Source organism: Macrobrachium nipponense, chromosome 23 (genome assembly GCF_015104395.2).
Source record: "Macrobrachium nipponense isolate FS-2020 chromosome 23, ASM1510439v2, whole genome shotgun sequence".
Classification (NCBI taxonomy): Eukaryota; Metazoa; Arthropoda; class Malacostraca; order Decapoda; family Palaemonidae; genus Macrobrachium; species Macrobrachium nipponense.
The window spans coordinates 31,654,541-31,666,774 of record NC_061090.1 but is presented as its reverse complement, the minus strand read 5'-3'; the positions used below and the strand labels follow the sequence as shown (position 1 = coordinate 31,666,774).

The window sequence follows — 12,234 nt, the reverse complement described above, 5'->3', positions numbered from 1 at the left end:
TAAAACGACGTGCTGATAATTATCGATTATATCGATTGAAAAGCATTACAGAATCCAAAGACTAAAAATAAAAATAAAAGGCAAATCAAATCGTGTGTGTGTAAGAGAGAGAGGAGAGAGAGAGAGAGAGGAGAGAGAGAGAGAGAGAGAGAGAGAAGAGGAAACCTACCAGTTTTTAAAATGTTCAAATGGTTTTACATTTATCAGTCCACAGGATAGGCATTAGATAGGTAAAAAATAAGTATGAGAGAGAGAGAGAGAGAGAGAGAGAGAGAGAGAGAGAGAGAGAGAGAGAGAGAGAGGCTCTATTGCTTGATTGGCGTACTTAAAGAAACAACAAACTAAAAAAAAAAAATGTTTTTTGATTGTCCATTTACGGTATGGCAAAATAAAAGGCAAATCAAATCGTGAGAGAGAGAGAGAGAGAGAGAGAGAGAGAGAGAGAGAGAGAGAGAGAGAGAGAGAGAGAGTCAATGCATGGGAAAGTAATCAATTCAGGAAGAATCAAGCAAGCGTAAAACTAGCCCTATCTGCATAGACGAAGAACATTATCACAGGAATAAATCTGCACTGGGTCTGAGAATTCGACGAACAATCGCCCCTTAAAAATTTATGATAGCCACTGGGTTGTTGCTCCCGACAATGTCTGTAAAAGAGTTGTTTCCTTTTCTTTCTCTCGGACGTGTTGGTGATGTGTTCGTGTGTGTGTGTTTATTTACGAGTGTTTACCTAAGATACGGATTCAATCATAGTCACGTTAAAATCACCCTTGTCTTGGCATCGGGGCAAGAGAATAATGTTTACAGTCAGACCAAACAATTAATATTTATGTTCAACTCAAAAAAATAATAACATTGTCTTCCCAAAAAAGTAATATTTATTGGCAACCTAAAAAAGTAATATTTCTTGTCAACCCCCAAAAAGTAACATTTCTTGTCAACTCCAAAACAGTTATATTTATGGTTAACCAAAAAAAAAGTAATATTTCTGGTCAACCCCAAAAATGTAATATTTATTGTCAACTCCAAAAAAAGTAATACTTATAGTCAACCCGCAAAAAGTAATAGTTCTTGTCAACCCAAAAAAGTAATATTTTTTTGTCAATCCCCCCCAAAAAAGCAATATATATGTTAACCCAAAAAAGTAACATTTATTGTCAACTCCCCATACAGTAATAATTATGAGCAACCCCAAAAAAGAAATGTTTATTGTCAGCCCCAGAAAAGAAATATTCATTGTCAACCCCTCAAAAAGTAACATTTCTAGTCAAAATCTTAGTTATCTATAAAAGCTGTATTAAAAGTATAAAAGTGAGAAGAAACAGCAAAGAAAAGCATCTCTGCTTAATGCAATTTCAGGCAGACTTTTCCAAAATAATCACACACAAAAATAAAGCGCGTTCACTCGTCCAGCGAGAAGGCGAAAAAAAAGCGATAATAATTGTCCGACAGGAAAGCGCTAATGGAGGGTACAACTTGAATCCCTGCCACTTCAATCTCGTTATCAACTTTTCCGAAACGTGCATTTCCTGCTTCTCTCTCTCTTTCTCTCTCTCTCTCTCTCTCTCTCTCTCTCTCTCTCTGTCTGTCTGTCTTCGGTGTGGATATCTAATCCGATATTATTAACGGAAGGTTTGTATATTTTTCACCTGAACCATTTGCGGGGAACTTTGTCCTTTTCAGTCGGTGAAAGCGGATTGCATGGAATAAGACGATGGAGGGGGGGGGGGGGGGGGGGGGCGAATATATATTTTTTTGTTTTTGTTTTAAGTGTCGATTGCAGGTGCCAAATGGATTTCCTTTTCATTCTTTCCCTCTGTCAGTTTGTCTTGTCTGTCTGCCACACCTCTCTCTCTCTCTCTCTCTCTCTCTCTCTCTTTTCACCCCTTCCATCGCTCTTATCCCTGTTTCCCCACCTTCTCTCTCTCTCTCTCTCTCTCTCTCTCTCTCTCTCTCTCTCTCTCGTCTCTCTCTCTCCTCCTCTTTCTTCTACATTCTTACTCTATTCATCTCTGTCTCTGTCTCTCTCTCTCTCTCTGCATCAATCACTCTTTTTATATGTATGTCTGTCTCTGCATTGCTCATTCTATTCATCTCTCTCTCTCTCTCTCTCTCTCTCTCTCTATTCATCAGTCTCTCTCTCTCTCTCTCTGTCTCTCTCTCTCTATCTCTCTATTCATCAGTTTCTCTCTCTCTCTCACTCTCTCTCTCTCTCTCTATTCATCAGTCTATCTCTCTCTCTATCCCTCTCTCTCTTTCTCTCTCTCTTTCTCTCTCTCTCTACATTACTCACTCTATTTAAATGTATATGTCTTTCTCTACATTACTCATTCTCTCTCTCTCTCTCTCTCTCTCTCTCTCTCTCTGACCACAACTTCCCATCCCCAATGAGTCGCCAAAAAGGCCCCAAGAATGACCAATTGCTGACCTCCATTTCCCAGTGAAAGGCAGCTTTATATATATTGCCTCTGTCTCTCGGACCATCCTCGAGAAAAGGTCTGATGGTGACCTTGGGAGGATGGAGGGAGAACACCTTTATGAGGTCACTGCATTGCAGGACGTCGGTCGGAATATGGCTTTGAGCGTATTTCTGTTTATGTATTATCTTGTGTCTCTTGTTAATTCGAGTGCAGTACACTGGGGATAAAAGTAGGTACATTTATGCGTTTATTCTGTTTCTTATTTTTTTTGCCTTACTTATTAACTAGAGGACTTTTTTGTTAAGTGTGTATATATTTCTGTTTACCTTAACTTCCAAATCATTTGATATTAAGCCCTAAATCATTATTATTATATTACTTTACACACACACACACACACACACACACACACACACTAAAATATAGTCCTTAGCTTTAAACCAGTGTTTTAAGGGGCCTTTTATACTTGAGACGTATCCTGTTTTAACAGAAGAATTTACTCACACACATATATGTATATATATTTATATATATAAAATTGCGTATACATATGTATATGGTATATGAGAGAGAGGTAGAAACCATGTATAACAATATCATGCTAAATATATTTCACAAACACTAAACATGCATTTTCCTGACAAACCTTCACCTTAATTTTACTTTTTTCTTCGTAACACTGATAATTACTTCCGCTCATCTCACAAAGGCGTTTTTCCTTAGTATCTAAAAAAAACTTTAAAGAATTCTTTTCTCCATCATTCGGGCGACGCCACAAACGCAAGAGCAATTAATCCCTTAATTACGTTTTGACGATAAAATCCCTCGGTAAGGACTCTCTCTCTCTCTCTCTCTCTCTCTCTCTCTCTCTCTCTCTCTCTCTCTAAGCCATTAGCCCGAGGTCACAGAGACATGATATAAATTCGAGGGGAAGGTTTAATTAACATATCTCGCACTGGCAGTCAGCCATCAGGCATTTCAAGTATCTTTTTATGTCCGGGATAAGTGGGATAAATGATTCTGTCGAGATAATGCCTTGATTAACTTTATAACAAGAAAATATCTTTGAATGACATTCAGTGAAATATTGGCAGTCGTTTTTGCAAAAGAAATACACTACTTATCTCACATCCCTGCCAAATATCTTTGCTTAACATTCATGGAAATATTGTCAATCATTTTTTTTGCATTAGGAATAGATTAACCAAATACCTTTGCTTAAGTTTCATGGAATATTGTCAGCCATTTTTGCAATTTAAATGAATTACTATATCACATCATAACCAAATATCTTTGCTTAGCATTCATGGAATATTGTTAATCATTTTTGCAATAGGAATAGATTTCTATATCACATCATGACCAAATATCTTTGCTTAACTTTCAGGAAAATATTATCAATCATTTTTTTGCAATAGGAATAGATTTCTATTTCACATCATAGCCAAATATCTTTGCTTAACTTTCAAGGAATTTAATATGGTCAATCTTTTTTTGCAACAGGCATAGATTTCTATATCACATCATGACCAAATATCTTTGCTTAACTTTCAGGGAATATTGTCAGTCACTTTTTGCAAAGGGAATATATTTCTACGTTGCATTGAAATGGAACTCAGGAGTGATTTCATCATACATTTCAAGTCAGTAGTTACGAGGGATTTGTTTTGGTTTAGCCTTCTTCCTCATTATTCCCGCACACAAATACCATGACAAACCTGCCTGTTTTAGTTCGCAGTACAAGGCAGGCTGCTACTGCACGCGGTGTATCGTATGCTAGTATCTGGTTCAATATTACTCAGTTTCCTGAGAGTTTGATCTTGGTTACAACTAAAACGTGGAACAGGTTACTAGTGCAGTGGGCAATATTTTAGTCTCCCAGAGTTTAATCTAATACTTCTCGATTTTTTTTTTGGACTGAAGATGAAACCCATGGAAGGGTTCGAAAGCTTTGCAATGGGTTTTTTAAGTTATACACGATCTCGCAACTTTTTTTTTTTTTTTTTTTATTGTGGACCTCTTAGAACATTATATATACTCTCGCGATAGAGAGTTTTTCCCATCTTCTCAGTTTGCTAAGACTTTTATCTTGGTTACAACTAAAACGTGCAACAGTTTACCTGAAGCAGTCGTGCAATCTTCTGATCTCCAATAGTTTTAAAAAAAGAGTAGCAAATTCACTGCTGCTCTCTGCTGACGACTCCCGAATTCAGGCGTATCTATTTTATTTCCCGTTCCCTCAAATTTATTCATTCACCTGTTTATCACCTTTTCCTTTGACTTGTCATTCTCCCTGCAGAGGTTTATCAGAGTCTGTTGACCCAGTCCAGAAGGGTTTTGAACTGAGCATTTATAGAAAGACGAAAGAACCCATCAAGCAGACTGAAAACAACTTATTTCCTAAGGGAATCCACATCTTCATTAACCTACCCCTGTCGTTGGATGTCTACGAGCAAGCGGTGCAAAGCGCCGACTCGTATTTCTCACACATGATTACACTAATTTATAGAAAGACGAAAGAACTACAAAGACTGAAACAACTTATCTTTAGAGAATCCACATCTTCATTAAACCTACCCCCGTTGGATGTCTACGAGCAAGCGGTGCAAAGCGCCGACTCGTATTTCTCACACATGATTACACTAATTTATAGAAAGACGAAAGAACCTATCAAACAGACTGAAAACAACTTATTTCTTTAGAGAATCCACATCTTCATTAACCTACCCCCGTCGTTGGATGTCTACGAGCGAGCAGTGCAAAGCTCCCTCTCGTATTTCTCACACATGACTGCAATAATGTCTTAATTGCTTCAGCTGGGGCAAGAATGATCTCATTGCGAAGAGTTAGGGTGGGAGACGGTACGCTTGTTGAGTATGACCGTAATTCGATTTGGGACCAGCCATGTAAATGAAGGTTGTTTCTATGTGTTAAATGTAACTGTTATTATTATTTTTTTGTCTATCACAATCCTCCAATGCGATTGGGTGGTATTTATAGTGTGGGGGGTTCCGGGTTCCATTCTGCCGCCTCCTTAGGAGTCCATCACTTTTCTTACTATGTGTGCCGTTTCTAGGAACACACTCTTCTGCATGAGTCCTGGAGCTACTTCAGCCTCTAGTTTTTCCAGAGTTCTTTTCAGGGATCTTAGGATCGTGCCTAGTGTCCCTGTGATTATGGGTACAATTTCCACTGGCATATCCCATATCCTTCTTATTTCTATTTTCATGTCTTGATACTTACCCATTTTTTCCCTTTCTTTCTCTTCAACTCTGGTTTCCTATGGTATTGATACATTATTATTATTATTATTATTATTATTATTTTTTTTTTTTGCTCTATCACAGTCTTCCAATTCGACTGGGTGGTATTTATAGTGTGGGGTTCCGGGTTGCATCCTGCCGTCCTTAGGAGTCCATCACTTTTCTTACTATGTGTGCCGTTTTCTAGGATCACACTCTTCTGCATGAGGCCCGGAGCTACTTCAGCCTCTAGTTTTTGCTAGATTCCTTTTCAGGGATCTTGGGATCGTGCCTAGTGCTCCTATGATTATGGGTACGATTTCCACTGGCATATCCCATATCCTTCTTATTTTTATTTTCAGATCTTGATACTTATCCATTTTTTCCCTCTCTTCTCTTCAACTCTGGTGTCCCATGGTATTGCGACATCAATGAGTGATACTTTCTTCTTGACTTTGTCAATCAACGTCACGTCTGGTCTGTTTGCACGTATCACCCTATCCGTCCTGATACCATAGTCCCAGAGGATCTTTGCCTGATCGTTTTTCTATCACTCCCTCAGGTTGGTGCTCGTACCACTTATTACTGCAAGGTAGCTGATGTTTCTTGCACAGGCTCCAGTGGAGGGCTTTTGCCACTGAATCATGCCTCTTTTTGTACTGGTTCTGTGCAAGTGCCGGGCATTCGCTTGCTATGTGGTTTATGGTTTCATTTTTCGTATTGCACTTCCTACATATGGGAGAGATGTTATTTCCATCTATCGTTCTTTGAACATATCTGGTTCTTAGGGCCTGATCTTGTGCCGCTGTTATCATTCCTTCAGTTTCCTTCTTTAGCTCTCCCCTCTGTAAGCCATTGCCATGTGTCATCGCTGGCTAGTTCTTTAGTCTGTCTCATGTATTGTCCGTGCTTGGTTTGTTGTGCCATCCTCTGTTCTGTCTGTCATTCTCCTGTCTCTGTATATTTCTGGGTCTTCGTCTACTTTTATCAGTCCTTCTTCCCATGCACTCTTTAGCCACTCGTCTTCACTGGTTTTCAGATATTGCCCCAGTGCTCTGTTCTCGGTGTTGACGCAGTCCTCTATACTTAGTAGTCCTCTCCCTCCTTCCTTTCGTGTTATGTATAGTCTGTCCGTATTTGCTCTTGGGTGTAGTGCTTTGTGTATTGTCATATGTTTCCTGGTTTTCTGATCTATGCTGCGGAGTTCTGCCTTCGTCCATTCCACTATTCCTGCGCTGTATCTGATTACTGGCACTGCCCATGTGTTTATGGCTTTTATCATATTTCCGGCGTTGAGTTTTGACTTGAGTATCGCCTTGAGTCTCTGCATATATTCTTTCCTGATCGTGTCCTTCATCTCTTGGTGTTTTATATCCCCTCCTTCCATTATTCCCAGGTATTTTTATCCTGTCTCATCTATGTGTTTGATGTTGCTCCCATCTGGTAGCTTTATCCCTTCAGTTCTCGTTACTTTGCCTTTTTGTATGTTGACTAAGGCGCATTTTTCTATTCCAAACTCCATCCTGATGTCCCCAGATACAATCCTTACAGTCTGGATTAGGGTATCTATTTCCTTGATGCTCTTACCATACAGCTTGATGTCGTCCATGAATATCAGATGGTTGATTCTGTTGCCTCTTTTCTTGAGTTGGTACCCGGCATCCATCTTATTATTATTATTATTATTATTATTATTATTATTATTATTATTATTATTATTATTATTATTATTATTATTCCCGGAGTAGTTGCAAGCAGTTCAAGACTTACTGGCATGAGTGACGAATAAAATTAAAGAGAAGGAGGAACGCCACAAAGTTTCTCTCTCTCTTCTCTCTCTCTCTCTCTCAAAAACACCCCCCAGGACCAAACAGTCCATTCATTTCTCGCCCGTAAAATATTCATAACATTACGTAGTTGCAAATAGGACTTTTTGCAATATATGAAAATTTATCATTAATATGGATAATAAAACTCGGCGATATGTACGTAGAAATATGATAATTGACGCAGGGAAAATGAAAATAAATTCCGAGACAAAGAATAATCTGCATAAAGGCCGACTGTTCGTAAATATTCGAATACCATTTGTCACCCAAGTTGCAAGTATACAGTCGTTACATGAATATAGTTACTCGGAAATATGTGATATTTTCAGAAACGAGTTTGCTATAAACTTTAAATTACGACATACATTATTATTATTATTATTATTGAATCAAGGAACCCCTGTAACGAGGCCATAATATCGAGAATTAAAAACCATAGTAGTGTTAAAATACCTGTGCAAAGTCTCCCCTTATGATTTCTAACTCTGTGCATAAATATTTCTAACACTACTGTGACTTTTAATTATTATTATTATTATTATTATTATTATTATTATTATTATTATTATTATTATTATTATTATTAATACTCAGAAGCTGAACCCTATTCATATGGAACAAGCCCACCAAAGGAGCCACTGACTTGAAATTCAAGTTTCCAAAGAATATTAAGGTGTTCATTAACAAGAAGTGAGACGAGGTAGAGGGAAAAACAAAAAGAAGAGACCTCGCTTATTAAAGAAGAAAAAATAAATTGATAAATAAATAAATAGATAAAAATGAGCTAAAATGCAAGGTAGAATAGTATCAGGGTAGTAATGCATTGTTTTTTCGCTTCTTGAACTTTTGAATTTCTAAAAGCCTCTCTCTCTCTCTCTCTCTTCTCTCTCTCTCTCTCTCTCTCTCTCTCTTCTCTCCTCTCTCTCTCTCTCTCTCTCTGACTACCCTAGGGTATTCCCTTTTAACGACGGTATCGTCGTTCAACAACGTAGTTACGTTTAGTTAGTTTTAGTCGAAGACCCGTTTTGCAGATATTACTTTCGAAGGTTGTTGCCATCTACGATCAGTTAATCTTACGACGTCGACAAGGAACGTTGAAGTTCTCCCTTGAAGAAGTTATCGGCTGAAATATGGTGAGGTGTTGTGTCCTTTGAGGAGGGTTATCTATATAGGTGGCCTTTTACAATGTTAAGTATGTTTTGCGTCAATGTTTTCATTAGTATTGTGTGAAGGTTGTTCTTCAGTGTTCGGGGAAGGTTATTTTTTTTCAATCATAATTCAGTCTCTCTTGTGGATGTGTGTTGCTTTTACAGAGTTTCGTTATCCAGTTTTAGTATGTTGGTACGCCTTTTGGCCCTGGGATCTTTTTGTTTACAATGAGTGCCGTTTGATTAATTTTATTCAAACATTGTTACGAGGTGTTAAATTTTTTAGTCAATTCGCAAGTTCTAGATAAATTGAACTTTTTCTGTAATACGAAGTGGCTTTTCGTAGTGACCTTTCAGTTTTATGATGCTTAATACTATTCACTTATTTAATGTTTATGGAATAAATAAATTTATTTCAGGTGTATTTTGTCTATACCTTTTAGATATATTTTGGGATCTTTTATTTCTTGACGTGTCGCCAGATCGACTCTTGTTTATAGATCGTTAAATATGCAGGTATATTTTTCGATATTTTTACTTTGCTTTACTATCGGCAGTCTAAAGATTGTGATGAACAGTTATATTTAGTTTCCATATATTACGTAACTATCAGCTTTTTGAATATTAAATCTTCTATCTTAAGTATTTTCCATATTGCAAAGCATAAGGTTTATTGAACCTTGGTAATTTCATTCTTTCATGACTTATTTTGAGTTTATCTACTTCTAGAAATAATTTTTTCTGCAGTATTCCCCCCCCTTTTTTTTTTTTTTTTTTTTTTTTTTTTTTTTTTTTTTAGTAATGTAGATTTAAATTTTCTTGCTTAAATAAAGATAAAATATTTGGGTATCTCTTTCAGGAACTGGGCTCTTCTTGAATTTCCTGGGTCTATCGTGGATTGGATTACTTTACAACTTAACTGCTTTGAGGACATCTGCCAATAATAAGATATTCCTATTCAGGTGGGTAACACTTAACACTATGTTCTTCTTGCTCGTACCTACGCCCCCACCCCTTCAGGGGAAGGGGTGGGGCGTTCCATGCCATTACATAGCTGAACGCGGTACGAGCAAACTATTTACTTTTTAATTTTCAGGTTAACATCTGAATCACTAAGTTACTAGTAAAGTTACATTGGTATTCTAGGGTGATGTAATTTCATTTGGAATAAAGTTGTATAGGTGACATTACGGCTGAGCGTTTGTGTAACTTGAAAAGTGAACTTGAAAATATTTATGTTGGTGTCATTATTGCAGGGCTTTTATCATCCCTTAAAACTTTTAATTTGAGAGAATAAATACTAGTATTTGTTGTGTAGGAGAGTAATTATTGTATGGTGTGTTTGGTATGCTCAGTTTATTAAAACTAAAATTTAGATTTAATTTATTTACTTACTGTAATTAAAACTGTAATTTAATTTAAATTATTTAGACTTAATTTCACTTAACATAATTTTTTCTTTTGGTTAAATATGGGAGTTACTGAGCTTAGGGGAGTTTTCAACAATTATGGCTTTTGATTTTGAAAGCTTTTTGAGATTTTAGTTCTCTGACAATTTAGTGTATAGTAGTTAATAAAAATTCTAAATTGTTTTACTATGTACTAAAATTAGGCGTTTATTCGGCTTGCTAAGTTTAATTTTACCGAATAGTGCTAATTTGTAGTTTTGGCCTTTAAAACTTTGATTACACTTACCCTATTTTAAAGTTTATAGGGTAAATTTTCAAGTTTTTCAGTTTAAACATTAATTTTAAGTCCGTGTCGGAAATTAGTGCATCTTGAGTTCATATCATTGTCAATCTTTAAAGTTAATTGCAGGAAGGCGTTAATATAATGTTTAATTGCAGCATCTGTTAATTTTAGTTGAAAGTTAATTACTTAATTTTTAAGTTTTAATTTCATTGCAGTAAGTATAATTTCAGAATTTAACTGCAGTAAGCCAAAGTAATTTATTCAAATTTCTAATTTCATTGGAATACAAAGTAATTTCCGAATGTTTTAAGGTAATTGCAGTAAGACGAAAGTGATTTGTTTTAATTTCAATGCAATAAGTAATTTCAGAATTTAAAGTTAATTACCGTAAGACAGAAGTAATTAGTTCCAATTTCATAGCAATAAGACAAAGTAATTTCAGAATGTTTTTTTAAGGTAACTGCAGTAAGACAAACTGCAGTAAAACAAAAGTAATTAGTTTTGATTTTATTGCAATAAGACAGTAATTTCAGAATGTTTTAAGCTAATTGCTGTAAGACAAAAGTAATGTTTTAATTTCATTGCAATATGACTATATTTATATTCAGTATACCAACAACTATATAGTGACTTTCTTAATTGGCTAATTATCCCAAAATGGCTCTGAAGATTGATTCTCTTTCCCTCACTTTAAAATATTATAATTTTTATCGCCACATTGTTAGGAGGTAAATCTGATCTTGCACCCAGGAAAAGAAGCTTTTCTGTCGTCACTTTTTAATGATTCCAGGTAAAGGCTTCGTGGGCAGATAACAAGGAGAGAAGACTTGCCAGAAAATTGGATCGACTTCTTGACAAAAGTCTGTTCGTGTGACTGGCGTTGTTCAGGTGCTTTTATATGCTTATTTGTTTGTTATAATTACTGGTGATGTCCCTCAGCACAAATTAAAGTAAATAAATGCAGCTATTAGTTATTGGCAGATTTAATCTGGAAGCTTTCTTCTGTATCATCTTGAGATTGTGCATATTAAAATTAATTCTTATACTAAATTAGTTTTTAAAACATCTAAGAAATAATTGCACTGCACAAATTAGAGAATATAAGATTGATGCAAAAATGTACCATGGCCTCACAACAACCTAGGTCATGGACGCCGAATTAAAGTAAATATATGCAGTTTATTAGTTATTGGTATACTTAATCTGGAAGCTTTCTTGTGTACCATCCCGAAATTGTACATTATTTAAATTCTTATACTACATTAATTTTTCAAGTATCGAACAAATATCAAAGAAATTTAATTAACTTGATAAAGCAGCTTATTACTCAAGTGGTGATATTAGTTTTCTATGGAGGAATTCATATTCTGTTTGTCTAGAAATAGCGGATAATAGTAAATAAAATTGGAGAATGGATAAAGGCTATTAGGTGTCTTTTTGAATCCAAATCCTAAAAAAAAAGCACTTACCGTATGCTTTTACTTTTTATTTATAAGCAGATTCAAAATTGTTTTTATTTTGTAACTAAGCCATTTGTAAGCAATGGCTCAAACTGACATATATTCCTCAAACTGATATCAATTTCTGACCAAGTTACTAATATGGCTTGTGGTTCACTTTAGAGTGGTTAATGAGTTATTAATGGTTCGGAAGCTGTGGAAACCTTACAATTTTTACCCAAACTGATCCCGACTTAAGACAAAAGTATGTATGCACCTTATCCTGGTTCATTAAAATACAAAATGTCAATAGAATTTCTTCACATGAAAATTTACCTGATCCCAGTAATTTAATCTGAAGTAAACTACAGAAATCTAAAATTCCTTGGTTACAGGTGACTTATTACTTACCACCAAGGTGGCTTATTACTTTGTCGTAATGACATTTTTGTAGAAAGTGATTAA

At 35.8% G+C, this 12,234-nt stretch overlaps 1 long non-coding RNA gene across 1 annotated transcript; it reads left to right on the top strand.

The window, feature by feature from the left end:
• Window positions 1-8,569: 8,569 nt before the first annotated feature.
• LOC135196398 (uncharacterized) lies at window positions 8,570-11,939 on the top strand. The gene is made up of 3 exons (XR_010310401.1): window positions 8,570-8,623; window positions 9,498-9,600; window positions 11,121-11,939. It is a non-coding gene; the product is annotated as an uncharacterized LOC135196398 (long non-coding RNA).
• The last annotated feature ends 295 nt before the right edge of the window (window positions 11,940-12,234 follow it).